We start from the raw sequence: 18,874 nt of genomic DNA, 5'->3' as shown, positions 1-18,874 counted from the left end.
TTCTTCTGCCTTTTTTAAAAAAAATATATGTTTTGGTGATATACGTTTCTTTCTCTTCCTCTTTACCTTTACCATTATCTACTAATTCACATCCTCAAATTGAAGCTCTCTCTTATATTAAGTAAGTGTAACAGAGCTAAAAAAAATAACACTTTGGTCATATACTCCACCTCTTTCTCATCATCTTTTTCCAAGAGAGAGGGCACATTCTTCATTATCCTTCTAAAGGCATGATTGAATGGTGCTTTTCTTTATGTTATGGTTGTCATCATTTTTAAATTGTTCTCCAAGATCTGCTTGTTTCATTTTGTCTCAATCTGAATTCTTCATAGTTAATATTCCATTACATTCTTATATTACAATTTGTTTAGCCCCTCTACAATACAATTATTTGTTTACTAGTTCTTCACTATAACAAAAAGGTGCTATTGTTAAATATCTCCATATTCTCAGCTGCATGGGGAACTGAGATAAATTTCTAAAAATAAGGGCCATTCTTCAATTGATAAATAGTCCAATGATATGAACAAGCAGTTTTTAAAAGAAGAAATCAGTTATCTATACTCATATAAGAAATTTCTTCAATTAGCAATTATTAGAAAAATACACATTAAAACAACTCTGAGATACCACTTCAATATCCATCAGATTTGCTAAGATGACAGAAAAGGGAAATAACAAATGCTAGAGGGGATGTGGAAAAATTGGGACATAAATACATTGTTGGTGTAGTTGAAATCTGATCCAACCATTCGGGAAAAAAATTTAGAACTATGCTCAAAGAACTATACAACTGTGCATACCCCTTTGATCCAGCAATACTGCTAATAAGTCTGTATCCTAAAGAGGTCAAAGAAAAAAGAAAAGTGTCCATATGTGCAAAAATATTTATAGTAGCTAACAATTGGAAATAATATAATAGCAAAGAATGGGAAACAGAGGAATACTCATCAATTAGGGAATGGCTGACCAAGTTATGGTATATGATTGTGATGTAATCCTATTCTCTGGTATGAAATGACAAAAGGGATGGTTTCAGAAAAAAACCTGAGATGACTTATATGAACTGACATGACACAGAAAGAAAAGTAGAACATTGTACACAGTAACAGTGTGATAATTAGATTGTGTAATGATTAAAATTGATAAAGGCTGATATTATGAAGAAAAATATTATTTTGATTTCCATGGCCATGTTGGTAAAAATATATACGACCACGCCTAACTATTTTTAAAAATGCCGCTGTTCCAAATCTCCTCCCATCCTTTAGAAAGGAAAAAAAAAACAAAAACCTACCCATTAGCGGCATCTACTGACAAAAAGTTAAGCTACAGGCAATTTACCAATTCACTAAACGAAAATGTGGTTCCAACCCATTAACAACTTAGTGAATACCTGGATCCAGACTTTCAATAACATGTTCAAACTTGTAGGAGCGACTTTTTTTTGCTGGTCAGTAATCCTACAGAATACATTACAAGGGATATATCTTGCACTGTATTTGGGTGTGGTGGTAATAATTATAGGGGGAATGTTTTTTCTTTACTTCTCCACTAACTCAAGATTGAGCAATTTGGAGGGGAATGTAGAGCAACTGATGGCTTATGTAAAAATCCTTGCAAAACATTTAAGAAGGAGAAAATGTATATGGGGGAAGTTCCACAAAAAGGGAGACTTATTTCTCCATACTTCCTCATCATCAGAGTCTCTGGACTGGGATGCTGCTCCTGCCACACCCTCCACTCAACCCATTGATATTGATACTGCCACACCCCCTCCTCAGTCTATCCCACATACAGTCCCTGCCAAACCCCCTCCTCAGCCCATCCCACCAACAGTCCCTGCTGCTGCTTCAGCCCCCACACCCCTTGCCACTAATCACCAGGCAGGGAACCTAAAGGCAGGAATGCAAGATAATGCAGCACAAAGCCTATTTCCTTTACAGGAAGTACCCACTTTCAATAATGAAGGAGCCTTGGTGCCTGTAAGGCACTATACTCCCTTCAACCCTCAATATTTAGCTAGATTTAAAGAAAATATGCCCACTTTTGTTGTGAGGAAGATTAGTTAGTAATTAATTATTAAGGATGGACCTAGCAGGAAGGACTGGAGCATTCCAAGATGGAATGAAGGAGCAGGAAGTAGGGGCTTGTGCTCTGAGAGAGACTCCATTAGTGGTTGGCACAAACTGTGGCTAGCCCTGGGAGATCCCAGAGTTAAGGACACCCTACATCCTGATTCCCTGGGATCCTGAGTGGTGGTGGTTTCTAACAGGTGGACAAGACCTACAGAGCAGCAACAATTGGAGGAGGAGTTTGGGACCTGGTGGACAGCATCTCAAGCACACTCTCTCTACTTGGATACCTTGGACCACCCTGGCTTTTGATATCCTGTGATCATCTGTGGATTACTGTGAGAACCCCAAAGCCACCCTCAGATCCATTAGCTGTGCTGGTCAAACCTGGCTGGAACCAGGTTTGAAGCAGCCCTCCCAGTGACTCCTGCACTGCTCCTTTGGCCCTGTCTGCTTAGGTCACTAAAATTAGAGTAGACAAGTCATCTCCTTGCCCTGTGGTTTTGCTCTTTAGGTTTTAGTGTAGAATTCCTTATCCCACCTTTATTTTAGTTGAACATAATTAAACTGTTAAAACCTTTTACCTTGTCTTCTGGTTTCAAAGACTCTGGCCTAGTGGTGAGCTGGGTGACAGTTGATCAACAGCCATTCTTGTCAGTTGCAGCAACTTAGCTGTGTACTCTGGTCTCCCTATCCTGGTCCTGTCTCTCCTTCAACCCAGTGTGTGTACCCACAACCATTTAGATTATATTTTAACATCCCTGGTGCCCACATCTCTTTTACACTTTTGAGAAAGAACCATTCATAATTGTAAAAAAATTAGACAATATATTCCGAACTTATGACCCCAGCTGGCAGGATGTTAAAAATGTTTTAGATGAATTTCTGACAGTCAGTGAGAAAGAAAGATAGAATCATTTCTCAGGCCAATCATAAGAAAGGTAAGGATGGACCTAAATGGTTCCTCCAGGATCCAAACTGGGATTACAATTCTGTCCCAGATCATAAAAAATTGTAGGATGGCAGGGAGGCATTATTGATAGCCATGAAAACTTGTGCTGATACGACTGACAGCTGGTCAAAATTTGAAGAAACCAGACAATATACCAGTGAAACTCCCTCCCATTTTATGGACAGGCTGATTGAGGTGGGATAAACATATCTGGGCCTTGATTTAACCATGAAACGGGATGTTAAACATATACGTAGGCAATTTGTAAAAAATTCCTGCAAAGTAGTCAAAGACCATTTTAAAACTAACTGCCCAACCTGGGGATCTATGACCCTTGGGGAATTGAGGAAAGTAACATCCTATGTTTTTAGGGACCATACACAAGGTCATGAGGAAGATACTGACTCAATGGATGCTTTAAAAGCAGAAAATAAAATGCTAAAGGAAAAAATGAAAAAAAAAAAGGAGAGATTATAGCCCCTCTCCAAGAATCTAAGTATCAGTCCATTTTCTGTCAGTTCTTCAAGAAGAAGGGCCATATGATGATGAACTGTAGGAATCGCTTAAGAGTAATGGTAAATAATACCCAGTCGAAAGATAACTATAGGAATAACAACAGGAATAATAATAATAATGATGATGATTCCAGGAATAGCAATTTTAGGAGTGATAAAAATGCTAGAAATAAATCTCGGGAAGATGATAACTTATGCCAAATGACCCCACAACAGTATATCTTAAGTGGAGCTTGCCCCCGAACTACTCAGGGTGCTAATGCCCCTGGGGGGAGGCCCATGGAGCCCAAGCATCTTTATAAAGGTGCAGGTGGGGGAAGGCTTTGGAATAAAAAAGGGAAACCTTTGACTTTCCAGACCCTGATGTTTTAATGCCTATTATCCCCATACATTCCCCCCCAAATAGTAAGGAACCCCATGTAACCCTAAAAGTGGGAAATTCATATTACAATTGTTTGCTGGACACTGGGGCTTCAAGATCAGCACTGGTGAGTAAACCAGATGAAAACTGTAATTCCACTGGCTCTTTAAAAGTAGTAGGGGTATCAGGAACACCTCAAAAGGTCCCCAAACCTTCTCTTCGCATGGTAAGTATAGGATCCCTAACTGCTGAACACTCTTTTCTTTTAATGCCTGGATCCTCCACAAATTTGGGAAGGGATCTATTATGTAAACTTAAAGCCACAATAATTTGCAATCCAGATGGTTCTATGTCACTAGAATTGCCGGAGGACTCTTTAAACTTGCTCCCTGTACTTCTCTCAGAAGAGCAGGAAGTAAAGGAGCCTCCCATCTTTGAAATCCCAGATGATATCCCGGAGTCTCTCTGGGTCACATCTTCTACTGATGTAGGCCTACTTAAATCAGCTGTTCCTGTTCATATTAGAACAAGAGGAAGGCCAGCTCCCTCCATTCCTCATTACCTTATCAAAAGAAGCTATTGAGGGAATCACCCCAGTAATAAATTCATTAATTGAGCAAGGAATAATAATCCCATGCAAATCAGAATATAATACACCTATTTTACCTGTTAAGAAGCCAAAATTAGGCCCAGATGGAAAACCTCAATATCAATTTGTTCAAGATTTAAGAGCTATAAACAATCATGTCATAAAGAGACATCCTGTGGTTTCAAACCCAAACACAATTATTTCCTCTATTCCCAGTACAGCCACTTATTTTACAGTCATGGACCTGTGTTCAGCCTTTTTCTCGATTCCTATTCATGAGGATTCCAGACATATATTTGCCTTTACCTGGAATAATTCTCAGTATACTTGGGGGGCGTCTTCCACAGGGGTTCTCTGAAAGACCATCCCTCTTTGCACAGATTTTGAGCCAAGATACAGAAAATATAACATTTAAAAACAGTAAGTTAATTAAATATGTGGATGACTTGCTCTTGGCTTCACCAGATGCTGAAACATGTCAAGAAGATAGTAAACATCTTCTTTTAGAATTACATAAAAGAGGCCATAAGATATCAAAAGGAAAAGTTCAATGGTGTCTCCCCAGAGTGGAATATTTGGGGTTCATTTTAACTGCTGGTGCCCGTTATATTTCTCCTAAGCGCATTGAAAATATTTAAAAATTGAGCGATCCTACCACTAAAAAACACTTAAGAGCAATCTTAGGAGCAACAGGTTTTTGTAGACAGTGGATCCCTTGCTATGGGGAAATTACTAAACCCCTTATAGCACTAACAAAAGATTCGGTCCCTGAACCACTTAAATTAGAGCCAGAGCACCAGTTAGCTCTATCGAATTTAAAAACAAGCTATCCTGTCTGCCCCTGCTCTAGGCATCCCAGATTATAACAAACCATTTACTTTATATGTACATGAGCATAGAGGGGTAGCTTCAGGTGTTTTAACCCAAACTTTGGGACCATACCAGTGTCCAATTGCTTATTATTTGGCCCAGCTGTACCCAATAGCTACAGGTGCACCACCATGTCTCAGAGAGCTGCCACAGCTCTGTTAGTGACAAAAACTGTCGATCTAGTATTGGGATGCCCATTAACAATTATGTGCCCACATGAAGTGGAAGCATGACTGCTAAAACATAGAACACAGGCATTTTCTGATCAGAGAATTACAAGATATGAAATAACCTTACTAAATAATGAAAATATTACTTTAAAATGTTGTACAACTCTTAATCCTGCCACCTTGCTTCCTGATTTACCAGTTTCAGAAGAACCATTACATAATTGTGTAACACTAGTGTCCATGGCTGAAAAGCCTAGAGAAAATCTCCTGGACACTCCTTTAGAAAATCCTGATTTAGTTTTATTTACTGATGGTTCTTCTTTTATGAGGGATGGCATACGCTACACTGGAGCTGCTGTAGTCACAGAATTTGACACTGTATGGTCAGCTTCACTGCCCTCAAATCTAAGTGCTCAAGCGGCAGAACTCATAGCCCTAAAACATGCATGTATGATTGCCAAGGATAAAAGGGCAACAATTTATACGGATTCTAGATATGCATTTGGAATTTGTCATGCAGTGGGTATGTTATGGCTTCAGAGAGGATTTTTAACCTCAGCTGGAAAATCTATAGCTAATGCAAAAATTATTAATGAAGTTCTTTCTGCTCTCCAGCTACCCAAAGCCCTAGATATAGTTCATTGCTCTGCCCATACAGGTGGCACTGACCCTGTCTCTGGGGGAAATGACCAGGCAGATACTGCTGCAAAGCTAGCAGCTATAGAAGGACCTGAATTAATTTTAACATTAACAACCACTGATGACTCAAATTTATCACTTTCCTATGATGAGAAGGAAGTAGAAAAATGGAAGCAGAAATTTAAGGCTAAACAGATGAATGGAGTATGGGTGTCCTCTGAAGGAAAACCCCTGCTCCCTAGAAACTTTTATCACCAAATTTCCCAATCCATTCATAAAAATGGTCATTTTGGTACCCAGGGCATTGTGGACTCTGTTAAAAGGGTATGGATAGCTCCTGGCATAACCACTATAGCCTCTAAATTGTGTGCAGCTTAGCCTACCTGCCAAGCATATAACCAACACGCCTTTTGGGGCAAGGCTTTAGGTGAGCGTCCTTTGGCTTACACACCTTTTGAGCACCTGTAAATTGATTTCATAACAATGCTTGACAATATAAATTCTGTCTAGTCATAGTGGATCAACTGACCAGGTGGCCGGAAGCATTTCCTACTGCCTGAGCCACAGTGGCTTTTGTCGCCAAGGTACTTTTAAAAGAAATCATTCCTCGTTTTGGCCTCCTTGCACGTATTGACTTGGACAGGGGAAGTCACTTTACTGATTCAGTTTTATCTGAAATATATTCTTGTTTGGGGATAACTCCCAAATTCCATGTACCATATCACCCCCAGAGCTCAGGCCAAGTTGAACGGATGAACAGATTGTGATTGGCAAATTATGCACTGAGACACATCTAAAATGGCCTGAAATTCTCCCTCTAGCTCTATTTTATCTTAGAAGCAGGCCCAGGGGAGATCTACACATCTCACCATATGAGATGCTTTTTGGACATCCCCCTATACAGGCTAAGCCTTTTTCTCCTGCATATACATCACTATTAGGAGGAGATACTTCTATTGCTTCCTATATACAGGAATTGCAACACAAACTGCGTGAACTCCATGAATCTGGAACTACAGTACAAGCAGGACCAATAGACTTTTCACTTCATGACCTGAACCCAGGAGACAAGATATATGTAAAGAATTTCCAGTGCACTGGGGCAACTCAGCCTTCATGGGAAGGCCCATTCGAAATTTTATTAACTACCCCGACAGGTATAAAAATTGGAGAAAAGGACTCTTGGATTCATTGCTCACATGTAAAAAGAGCATCTTCTATTGAAACTGATTGACTGTTTCCTATTACCTGCATTGGAGATAACAGTTCATAGACTAATGGATGCTGGGTTTTTGTTTGGTTTTTTTTTTTTTTGGAATCACATTGTAATTTTTGTTGTTGTTGTTCTTGATTCTTTCCCTGAATTTATTTTTAATTTCCTTATTTGCTTTTCCTATTATCTTTTAATAGAATAATTGATTTTTCCCTTTTTCTCATTTCTTGTACTTAAGTACATATAATCACTTAATTTTTTAAAATTTTTTGCAGTGCTATAATTTTAATATATATATTTGGTGTAATATTACTGCTTACTCACAAGGCTTTAGACTTTGGGAACCTGCCATGAATTGTTAAATGTTATGGGACTGTGATTAATGCTTCTGTCTGATTCCAGGAGAAGGGAACACAAAAGCCATTAATAGTGCTAAGAAAGCACAAGGTCATGGAGACTGACCGACCAATCCCAATGGGATTGATGAGAAAATCTGCACTGTGCTGAGGAGCACAAGGTCAAAAAGATCATACAAATACAGGTGGGATTGAAGTACTACCACGCCAATACTAAGGACTTGAACTCAGTGTAAGAATCAAAGTTGTGACACTTAACATATGTTAAGTTGTAGGACTCTTCAAACTACACTGCCAGTCAGGTACCACAGGTTGGCCATCATCTGGCTCACCCATATATTCCTGAGAGTGAAGGGAATGATAGGCACTTCCCTTGCATATAAATCTGGTCCTTTTTTCTCTCTTATAGAATGGCAGCTTCCTGTAGTCTTGGCTGCAAATGGGTAAGTGCAGTATTACTGCATTGTGTCCTACAGACTAGTAGGATGGAAATTATGTTAATTGGACCCTAATACAAGGGCCTGTTATGAAATTATTTTCATTCAGAAATTTTATATACATAGCTTTTGATATTTTGATTCTGATTTTAATGTTTTCCTTTTTCCCCAAAGTTTCAATTTTCTTCTATTTGATTTTCTTTTTTATACTTTTGTTTTTTCTTTTGAATTGACTCATACAACCCCATAATTCAACCATGTATCCTGAGCTGATCTTGGTATTTCTTTTTTAAATACTCACATCAGGGGGGATTGTATTTTTATAAAATTCAAGATTTAATTGTATTTTTATTAAATCCCAAATTTTTTTATTTTGTTCGAGAGAAATTCTTAGGGAAGAAACTGCTGATTCCTTAATCCAGAGAATGAACTGTTTGCAGAGAGATGCCTGAAGAATCTACATTTAATCAAGAGATCCAGAATGAACTTTGGGTCACAAACTTCCATAAAAGTCATTTTGACTTGAGGTTATTCTTTAATTGGGGATTGATAATTATTCAATTTCCTGGTGACTATACCTTTAAATATTAATATCCAGTTCAACCATAACCTGTTTCCCCTTTTACAACAGCAGTATTGTAAGGAAGATCAGCTATGAAAGACTTAGCTACTCTGATCAATAAAGTGATCTCCAGCAATTCCAAAGGACTTATATTATAAAATGTTATACACCTCCAGAGAAAAAACTGATGAAGTGCAAACCAAAGTTTTTTTTCTATTCTTTATTTTTCTTGCTTCCCCCACTCCACAACTTGGCTAAAGTAGAAAATCTTTATGTATGACTTCATACTTATAATGGGTATCATATTTTTTGTCTTTTTTTTTTAAACCCTTACCTTCCATCTTGGAGTCAATACTATGTATTGGCTCCAAGGCAGAAGAGTGGTAAGGGTAGACAATGGGGGTCAAATGACTTGCCCAGGGTCACACAGCTGGGAAGTGGCCGAGGCCAGATTTGAACCTAGGACCTCCCGTCTCTAGGCCTGGTTCTCAATCCACTGAGCTACCCAGCTGCCCCCATTTTTTGTCTTTTGAATGTGTAAGGAAAGGGGTGGAGGGAGGGAGAGAATTTGAAACTGAAAACAAAACAAAACAAATAATAATCCATACTCTCCATCTAGGTGGTACACAAAAGAACTGCTTACATAGACATGAGACTTTTTGGACATCCTTTCCTCAGAGCGTCCCCATCCCATGCTCTTGGTTGAATGTGTTGTAAGGAGGATTACTTAATTATTATTTAGGAGACCTAGCAGGAAGAGCTAGAGAATTCCAAATGCAATGGGGAAGCAGGAAGTGTGGATCTCTCTCTGAGACGGACTCCATGGTGGTTGGGACAAGTTGTAACTGACCGTGGGAGACCTCTGAGGAAGTGGAGTTTGTACCCTGATTCCCTTGGATCCTGAAGGAAGACTGTCATCTACTTGTGGGAGATTTTTGGTAGAGACTATTAATCCCAACCTAAGTTGCAGGTTAACTTGGGCTGAGTTAGCTCCCAGAATCTATCCACCTGAAAGAGTACAGCTAGTGGTCCTGGAAGAGCTGCAACATCTCTGGAATGTGTCAGGACTCTGCTGTGAAGATACCCACTTCTGTCCTGTTTTTCTCTGGGCCCTGTCTTGCTTAGGTCTCAGTTCAGTGTAGATAAGTCTCTCCCCTGACCCTGTGGTTTGCCCATAGTCTAGTAGTGTAGAAACCCCTATAGTTAGACCATAGTTCCCTTAATTAAACTTGTTACAAACTCTTGGTCATTTGCTTGCTAGTTTCCACAGGCCCCTTGACTAAATGGTGCAAGGTGACAGTTAGGCCTAACTGTTATTTCTGTCAACAGACATTTTCCCTGGCAGGTAAGCCCCATCTCCCTAACTTGTTAAGTCCCCATCTTTCGTCATTCTTGTCTCCTACACACCCTTCTGGAACCACGTATAATATTTAAGTAATCTCCCTTGGTTTTCCCCATAAGAAATGAAGGTAAGTAAATTCCATTTACCTTCTCCCTATTTCCCAGGACAGAAGTGGAACACCACTCACATGCCCTTCTATGCTATGAAAAGGGTCAATACCTTCTCCTGAGTTTCCCTGAGCAGTTGAAACTAGCAATTTTTGTACCTGAGGTAAGAAAGTCATCCTTAATAGAAGGGTGAGAGAAGAGTGTGCAGAAGAAGGCAAAGACTGTGGATCACTAGATCAAAACCGAGAGACCAAAGGAGTTCTCCTTTGTAGAATTTATGTTAGGTTCTTCTCTTAATTAATTATTCTTGCTCTCTAGGGTTGTGCATGGTCATTCCAGGCATCCAAAGATTTCAGGCATTGGTGATTATGGAAGATATAATAACCTTCACTACACTTGCCTTCTTCTCCCATCCCACTATATCCACAATTAGTTGAGACTCAGATCACCCATATTTCCTTCTTCCCATTAATGGAGATTAAGGACCCTCAGCAAATGGAATCCCAAAGAGCTTGGACCTACTGCTGAATTGGTAAAAAGATAGAAAATAAGATAGCAGAAGAAAGAATTTTCCAGGTTAAGTTACATGCCTATATGACCTTGTTCGTTCTCTCTCTCTCTCTCTCTCTCTCTCTCATTATTTGATATATATAATATTATATTTCATAATTACATTGCATAAAATAATAATAATTTGTAATAATAACATTGTTATGTTACCTGCTATATTATATTACATATTAAAAATAGTTACTCAAAAACAAAGTTTAGGTGTAGCATCTCCCTAAAAATGTGAATGATATAGTCCTTAAAGGGAAGAAAAATGTATTCATCATACCATATGGACTTTGGAGAATGGCTTATTTCTTTTTTTTATTTTTATTTTATTCTCATCAACTAATTAATTAATTAATTGTTTGTTTCTTCTGCCAAAGGAACTGTGCAAGACACTAAAGACTCATAACTCACAAATACAGAAAACACATTGCATCTGAAATAGCTTCTTATATCATTACTCACAACTCCCCACCCAAAGCTAAAGTGAGGATGACAAATTAATAACTCACACATACCTTTCCTGGCTAGCAAGGGCATGGATTTGACTTTCATTAGCTTGCAAGCTGGTCATCCTGCTAATGTCCAGGGGAGAAAAAAGTGCTCTAAGAGAGTTCCCAGAGAGAAGAGTCCAGAAGAATGAAAACCGTTTCCCCAGCTCTTCTTAAGAGACTTAAGAATCTATTCCCTGATGACTTTCAGTCACTAATCATCTTGATCCATCTTCCCTCCCCAACCTACCCACTTCAACCCCACCCCCTCCAACGGACTAATCAAGAATTGTTGTGTCTTTTCAGCAAAATGCATGAGTTAGAACACAGGTTCAGCTTCAAGCAGGGTGCCCTTTACGTCACCATATAGACTAAGGTGATTTTCTAAATCAAAAGTCTATGCATGTCTCTCATTTAGTAAACTCCAGGCTTCAGGCTTCCTATTTTCTCTAAACTCTTACATTTGGTATTTAAAGCCCATTCTTTTATCTTAAACGGTCTTCCAGACATCCTAAAAACAACATGTAAAATTATCTTTCCTGATAAATACTTTCCAAATAAATAAATAAATTTCCTGATAAATAGCTTTCCAAAGCTCCCTGTTACCATAGAGAGTACTATCATTTTCCCAGTCTCCTAGATTCAAAATCTAATTATCCTAAACTCCTCACTTTTTTCTCATTCCCAAGGTTTATGGATTTCACCCCTGTAATACTTCTTGTATAGGTCCCATGGGATCTCTATTCTGAAACTTCCACCAACATGGTGCAGACCCTTACCACTTCACACTTGCCTCAAGTCTCTGCACACACCAATCCATCCTCTGTTCAGCCATCAAACTGATTTCCCCAAAGAGCAGGTCTGACCATATTCAATAAAATCCAGCATCTCCCTTACCTTTCCAGTTTTCTTACATCCTGACTCTCTTTCACACCTACCTAAACCCTCCCCTTCTATATAGTGTCTTCTCTCTGTTGGTTACTTCTGATTTATCTTTGATTTGGCTTGTTTGTGCATATTCGTTTGCTTGTTTTCCCTCATTAGATTGTGACCTCTTTTAGGGCAGGGACAGTATTTTGCCGTTTTGTATCCCAAGTGCTTGGCACAATGCCTGGCATAGAGCAAATGCTTAATAAATGTTTATTGATTGACTGGCTAACTGACCTGGTTCCATTTTCATTTCAAGTCTTTACATTATTTACTTTACATATTATTCTTCATTTTTTCACTCTATAATCCATTCAGTGTCCTTCTTAACATCTTATCAGGCAAACTGGCCTCTAGGGGTAATTTATTGGAGGATTCAATGATTCTGCTGGCTGGTTCTGTTATTCTTGAGATGAAGCTGGGCAGAGGCTAGCTTCCTGCCACAAATGACTCATTGATGAGTCACATATTGTACTATATGATGACTGAAGGATCTTCTCACTGACTGTTGAGTGGGAACAGTTGATGACTCGGGAATGTGTAAAAGGAAGCTATGAGGCTCTTCCAGTCTCTCTCCTTTTCTGGCAATGAAGATGTTTTATCTGTATACCAAGAATTGGGTGGGTGAAGGGTAATTGTTCTGTCTCCTTCTTGGCTTCCATATAGCAATAAGCACATGGCCTTTTCTTTGTGTTTTTTTAAACCTTATCTTCTATCTTAAAATCAATATTAAGTGTAAGTTCCAAGGCAGAAGAGGGGTAAGGGCTAGGCAATTGGGGTTAAGTGACTTGCCCAGGGTCACACAGCTAGGAAGTATCTGGGGACAGAGAAGCACATGGATTTTTCTGCCTGTTTTGTGTGTTTTCCCAGTCTTAGGGAAATGAATATATCATACTAAATGTGTATAGGACTAACAGTGACGTTATAAGTTCTTAAAAGTGTCAAGGTCCTGGTAGACAGGTGTAGATGAAGAGAGCAGCCATACTACCAGGAGGGGGGGCCATACCTGGACCTTTTTACTAGCTGAGTTGATCAAATTGAGCTTCAGGTAAAATGTAAAATGAGTGGCTAGCATTCTTAAACTGTTTTATATATTGATGGGATTAACTACCAGTCTCTGAATGGATTTTAATGGCAATTATAAACTGTTACTGAATTTTGTTTAAATCATTCTGTTGGCACATGCAAGTCATTCTTTCTATGTTTACCATTTGTTTCTATGTAAGCATAAACTACTTGTCCTTTATCTGATACTTGTAAAACATGAGATGTTAGGGTGTGAATTTTTTAAAGAATTGAAGAGTATGAGAAAGAGAAACTTAACTCTCTTAATGAGAGGAAGGCTTCCTTAGCACTTGAACCTGGTTTAAGGTATGTTTGACTTCAGGAAAGGGAGGTATGGGCACTCCAAACCTATACTACTAGCAGCAGTTCCTTAAGGATAGATGGGGAAATGTTCCTACTCCATCCTCTTTGTCCTTCCAGCTTCTGTCATAATACCTGGTAGCTATTTAACTGGTAGCTATATCTGGCCATGTAGATAGCCCTGAAGCTCTGATAAGCCTCCAGAAAAATAGTAAAGAAACAAAAATTGTAGCAGAGTGTGAGCAAAAACTGATAGCTTCTGCAGGCCTTCCTATCAAATGAGATAACACACATGAAAGGGACATGCTATATAAATGCTATCTATCTAATACTAATATCATTATTTTTTTTAAACCCTTTTCTTCCATGTATTGGTTCCAAGGCAGAAGAGTGGTAAGGGTAGGCAATGGGGGTCAAGTGACTTACCCAGGGTCACACAGCTAGGAAGTGTCTGAGGCCAGATCTGTCTGAAGCCTGGATCTTCCTTTTCCAAAGCTGACTCTCTATCTACTGAGGCACCCAGGTGCTCCCTTCTGTAAGTTAAGTTTTTGCAAGATTTGCAAGAAGCCATGTCTGGGGGGCAGGGCTGCCAGGTGTTAGCTTGGAATATTGGGATATTCTTGATGCCAGGACATGATACCTATCATCAGTTGGGCTGTGCCCTTTATAAGAAAGAGAGAGAGAGACGAAGCCCAGGGCCTCAGTCTGGAGCTGGGGTTCTGGGTGGGTAGGCCAATCCTTTCTCTCCTCAATTTATTGAGTAGGCTAGGGATCAACCAGCATACCTTGAGATTACAAGATTACTACATAGTTTTAGGATCAATTGACACCATTCATCAAACTACTACTATCTGCAATTTACATACAGAAGATTTATCCAACTAATTCTCTTCAATCAAGCTGCAACCTGATCCATCTATAGGCAAGCAGTGTCAATTACAGCAGACCTATAAGGCCTGGCTCAGCCCGGCCCCAACATTCTGAAACTGTTGGACTTAATACTTTGAGCTAGGAATAGATTTTATTTAGTGATTCCTCTTCCCTTCTCTCAGCTTCCCTGATTATTTAAATAACTTAAGTAAAACCCTTGTTACAAAACTTAAACCATCTATTGACCTCTTTGACGGTTGACCTGACAATAGTGAAAGAAGGCAGCCTCAAGAGAGTTTAAGGAAAACCTGAAGGGACAGAGAGGTGTCCAGCTTCATCCTGAGAAACTGTAAATTCTTACTATTCACAGTCAGATGTGTTATTAATCTTCATCAGTAATTTGATAACACTGATTCATCTATCATCAATTAATTGACAGTTGATTACCAGAAAACTAGTTTTCCTGAGGAACCATACTGTGATTGGTTGAGGGAATTTAAAGGAAATCTGGTTATATTAACAGACTTCCTGGTGATATCAAGGAGAGGCTTAAAGCTCTTCTAACATCTGGGGCTTTCTGCTTCATTCCTCTGAGCCAGTAATATCATTTCTACTATTTCCCTCAATGATCATTACACTTCTAATATCATTATTAACAAATTATTTGTTGTAAAATTGTGCCCCAAAGACTCCTATGGGATCTCTGAAACCCATTTTGGGTTATTTGCAAAATTATTTTCTAAGAAATGTTATTTGCTACTTTTTTTTAATACTTTAGTAAAATACTACTTTAAAAAACCTTTTTATCTATGTGAGGTCACATTTTCTTTATATTCTCCAACCAAACCAACATATCACTACAGATTGGATGCAGAAGCAGATATGAGAATCTAGTTGTATATTAAGCTAGACATTAGAGAGATTTGCAAAAATGTGTAAAACATTGCATTTCTTCACTAAATTTTGCTTTGGAAAAATAGTTATTTTTTATAATGACAATAGCTTTGCACAGAGGTCATGTTAATCTTCTCTGTATTGTTCCAATTTTAGTACATGTGATACAAGTACCAATGTTATATCACTTTAATACCTTCATGCATTTTATTTCATTTGATCCCCACAACTTTGCAGGTAGGTGCCATTATTCCTAGTTGGTAGATGGGGAAACTGAGGTGAATAGAAGTTAACTAACTTGCCTAGGGTCACACAACTGGTAAGTGTCTGAGGCAGGATTTGAACTTCTTCCTGACTCTAAAGGAGCAACATTCTATTCACTGAGCCACTTATCTCCCTCTTTAACAAAATGTTCTTTATGTTAACATATAATGAGTTTATATTTATTCTCCAGTGAATTAATAGATGAATATTATTTTTTTGTTTTTTTTTAAACCCTTAACTTCTGTGTATTGACTTATAGGTGGAAGAGTGGTAAGGGTAGGCAATGGGGGTCAAGTGACTTGCCCAGGGTCACACAGCTGGGAAATGTCTGAGGCCGGATTTGAACCTAGGACCTCCCGTCTCTAGGCCTGGCTCTCAATCCACTGAGCTACCCAGCTGCCCCAATAGATGAATATTATTAATCAGTCTTGATTTCTAATAGGAATCAGCTGACATTGGAAAAAAGGGACAATTGTTTAAATTTCAGTGTGATTTTTGGAAATTGTGAAATACTAGAAATCAAGACTGATTTATTGTTTTATTTGTTGCCTCAACTTAAGAAAGTGATGATGTTAGGAATGCAGATTAAACTTAAAGTGTCCTTATATTACCCCACTCCTAGAACCAATTGTAAAATATTTGCCACTCCATCACTGAAACCCACCTAAACACATAAGTAATAGATATCCTTTTGCTTGACTCCTAACAGGTGGGATTGAAGGAAGGAAGAGAATTTGGAATGCAAAATTTAAAAAAATGAATTTGGAACTCAAGAATTTTAAAATGACTGTTGAAAAAAGAGAAACCTATCTAAACATAAATATAATGGGTATCATACTGTTTGCCCCCTCGATGGAAGGGGCCAGAGGGAGAAAGAATTTGGAATGCAAACTACAAAAAGAATGTTGAGAGAGAGAAACCCACCCAGCCACATTTATAATGGGGCATCATATTGCTTGCCTTCTCAATGGATTGGGCTGGAGGGAGGGAGAGAATATGGAATGCAAAATACAAAAATGTTTTTTTGAGAGAGAGAGAAAAAACCCCACCTAAACATACATGTGATGGGTATCCTTGTTTGCCCTCAATGAATGGAGCTGGAGGAAGAGGAATTTGAAATTCCAAAAAAAAAGTTTAAAAAACTGTGAAAGAAGAAAGGACAGGACTAGGAGAGAGAATCAAAATGTCTGGGAATGCACAGTTGATAATTATAACTCTGAATGTGAATGGGATGAACTCACCCATAAAACGTAAACAAATAGCAGAGTGGATTAGAAACCAAAATTCAACCATATGTTGTCTACAAGAAACACGCATGAGACAGACAGACAGACATAAAGTGAAAATGGAGCAAAATCTTTTGGGCTTCAAATGAGAAAAAGAAGGCAGGGGTGGCTATCATGATCTCTGACAGAGCCAAAGTAAAAATAGATAAGGTTAAAAGAGATAGGGAAGGTAACTACATCCTAATAAAAGGCAGTATAAACAATGAAGAAATATCAGTACTCAATATGTATGCACCAAATGGTATAGCTTCCAAATTTCTAAAGGAGAAGCTAGTGGAGCTCAAGGAGGAAATAGATAGCAAAACCATACTAGTTGGGGAACTCAACCTTCCCCATCAGACCTAGATAAATCAAACCAAAAAGTAAATAAAAAAGAGATACGAGAGGTGAATGAAAGTCTAGAAAAATTAGAGTTAATAGATATATGGAGAAAAATAAATAGGGACAAAAAGGAATACACCTTCTTTTCAGCAGCACATGGAATATTCACAAAGATAGATCATGTAATAGGGCACAGAAACATGGCAAACAAATGCAAAAAGGCAGAAATAATAAATGTAACCTTCTCAGATCATAATGCAATAAAAATATTTATTAGTAAGAATACATGGAGAGGCAAACCAAAAACTAATTGGAAATTAAATAATATGATTCTCCAAAATAATTTAGTAAAAGAACAAATCACAGAAACAATTAATAATTTCATTGAAGACAATGACAATGATGAGACATCTTACCCAAACCTATGGGATGCAGCCAAAGCAGTTCTAAGGGGAAAATTTATATCACTGAGTGCATATATTAACACATTAGGAAGGACAGAGGTTAATGAATTGGGCATGCAACTTAAAAAACTAGAAAATGAACAAATTAAAAATCCTCAGATGTAAACGAAATTAGAAATACTAAAAATGAAAGGAGAAATTAATAAAATTGAAAGTAAAATAACTATTGAATTAATAAATAAGACTAGAAGCTGGTATTTTGAAAAAACAGTTAAAATAGACAAAGTACTGGTTAATCTAATTTAAAAAAGGAAAGAAGAAAGCCAAATTAATAGTATCAAAGATGAAAAGGGAGACCTCACCTCTAATGAAGAGGAAATTAAGGCAATCATTAAAAATTAATTTGCCTAATTATATGGCAATAAATTTAGCAATCTAGGTGATATGGATGAATATTTGCAAAAATATAAATTGCCTAGATTAATAGCAGAAGAAATAGAATACTTGAATAATCCAATATCAGAAAAAGAAATTGAACAGGCCATCAAAGAACTCCCTAAGAAAAAATCACCAGGGCCTGATGGATTCACAAGTGAATTCTATCAAACATTCAAAGAACAACTAATCCCAATACTATACAAATTATTTGATATAATAAGCAAAGAAGGAGTCTTACCAAATTCCTTTTATGACACAAATATGGTACTGATTCCAAAGCCAGGTAGATCAAAAACAGAGAAAGAAAATTATAGACCAATCTCCTTAATGAACATAGATGCAAAAATCTTAAATAGAATTCTAGCAAAAAGACTCCAGCAAGTGATCAAGAGGATCATCCACCATGATCAGGTGGGATTCATACCAGGAATTCAAGGATGGTTCAACATTAGGAAAACCATCCACATAATTGACCATATCAACAAGCAAACCAACAAAAACCACATGATTATCTCAATAGATGCTGAAAAAGCCTTTGACAAAATACAACACCCATTCCTACTGAAAACACTAGAAAGTATAGGAATAGAAGGTCCTTTCCTAAAAATAATAAACAGTATATATCTTAAACCATCAACAAGCATAATATACAATGGGGATAAATTAGAAGCCTTTCCAATAAGATCAGGAGTGAAACAAGGATGCCCATTATCACCTCTTTTATTTAACATTGTACTAGAGACACTACCAGTAGCAATTAGAGAAGAAAAAGAAACTGAAAGTATTAAAATAGGCAATGAGGAGACTAAGCTATCACTCTTTGCAGATGATATGATGGTCTACTTAAAAAATCCTAGAGAATCAACTAAAA

The 18,874-nt window shown here is 37.9% G+C and overlaps 1 pseudogene; it reads right to left on the bottom strand.

Moving 5' to 3' along the window:
• Nucleotides 1–15,368: 15,368 nt before the first annotated feature.
• LOC123250782 lies at nucleotides 15,369–15,467 on the bottom strand (annotated as a pseudogene).
• Between the last annotated feature and the right edge of the window lie 3,407 nt (nucleotides 15,468–18,874).

The sequence above is a fragment of the Gracilinanus agilis genome, chromosome 5 (genome assembly GCF_016433145.1).
Source record: "Gracilinanus agilis isolate LMUSP501 chromosome 5, AgileGrace, whole genome shotgun sequence".
NCBI lineage: Eukaryota > Metazoa > Chordata > Mammalia > Didelphimorphia > Didelphidae > Gracilinanus > Gracilinanus agilis.
The sequence above is the reverse complement of the archived record's forward strand: the minus strand, read 5'-3'. Positions and strand labels throughout refer to the sequence as shown.